We start from the raw sequence: 1,559 nt of genomic DNA on the forward strand, positions 1-1,559 counted from the left end.
ACACTTGAACATCAGGATTTTGATAATGTTTGAAAACAAAAATCCCGCTAACCTTATACCATGAGAGACCACATTTTTTCTATCTTTAGAGCAAAGAAAAAATAAACAGAAAAAGAATTTACCTTATGATTGACCTCTTTCTGATAAATTATTTTAAAATTTGAAGTTATGCTAAAAATCTTTTATAAAACCTTGGTCCATCTTTTATTTACTGTGCTTTATAGTAGACAAATCATTTATTTTCTCTTTCAACTGCCATCCATAACAATAATTTAAAACCAGCTAATAAACATTATGGTTTGTTAGAACTGCTACCGATTAAATCTTAAGTGTCTAATACATACAAATATAAACAGAATGTAATTAGAGCTATTTAAAGAACCCATTTTTAACTTAGATTAACCATACTTTCCATTTGCCGAGGATAAACACTCATAAATGAAACCCATTGCTGAGCAAGAAGCAATTACTTCAGTTTAAAATATTAATATGCACCGCCTTTTAAAAAGCCATGGAAAATCATTTATGTAGTGCACTGTACAGACTCAAGTCATACCCAAAAGGAAGAATGGGATAGCATCCTGTGTCCTAATCGAGAAGCAATCAGCTGAGGTATGGTGTGTCCTCTCCCTTCTCAAGGCACATTAAAGTCTCTGCTTCGATGAGCACAATTTCCAACGTAATATTCCTATACATGTTTAAGTGTGATTTAAAACCACATACACGCAAACACACACACAATCAGAAAGAAAGGGGAATTTTACTGTTGGAAAATCAACTTCCTCAACCTGTTTCTAGGAATCATTGAGACACATTTATAATCTGAACTTCTAACTTACTTGAGTATATTGAAGAAAGACAGTCTGCAAACGCAGACATCCCACACACCTTAATAGCACATTTCTCACCTAAAAATACACACAAAAATATATTGAGTCTGATTGAATGCAACTTACTATTCAATTCCACCACATTTCTTGTGATATCGTAGGCTGAACCGAAAAGCTTGGTTTGGGCTAGAATTATAGTCAGTGTAGTTAAATGCATGCATTTTTAGTTGCTGATATGAGTTAACCACAGGTCAAATCCAGTTACAATGAGCACCATTATCACAAAATGCTTCCAAGCTGGTCCCCGAAAGTCCTCAGAATAGGGCTTTGTTGATTTCCTCACAGTGACATCCACTAATGGAAGAGGCTAGGCAGACCTATTAATCCTCAGTGTGCTTGAAATGGTCACAGTCTTTGGAAGCCTCTTTGGTTAGGTCTCTGAATATAATATGATGCTGGCTGGGGATGTGGGCATTTTCAAAATCACAAGACAAAAGTCCATAGAATAGACTTGTGCTATTAACAGTCCATATCTGCCTATGGCTGTGAGTATAACTGCAGTACTGTTTTAAAATGAGACCTATTTTGTTCATTACAAACCAATTTCAATATGGCTGACTTTGGTAGATGATTTGCAGTTATGGTGATATGCCTTAAACTGCAAATAAAATTTATGATTTTAAGACTATACCTTTTGATTCAATTCACAAAGTTATAATCAATTATTGT

This window comes from Lemur catta, chromosome 5, assembly GCF_020740605.2.
Source record: "Lemur catta isolate mLemCat1 chromosome 5, mLemCat1.pri, whole genome shotgun sequence".
In the NCBI taxonomy this organism is placed as follows: Eukaryota; Metazoa; Chordata; class Mammalia; order Primates; family Lemuridae; genus Lemur; species Lemur catta.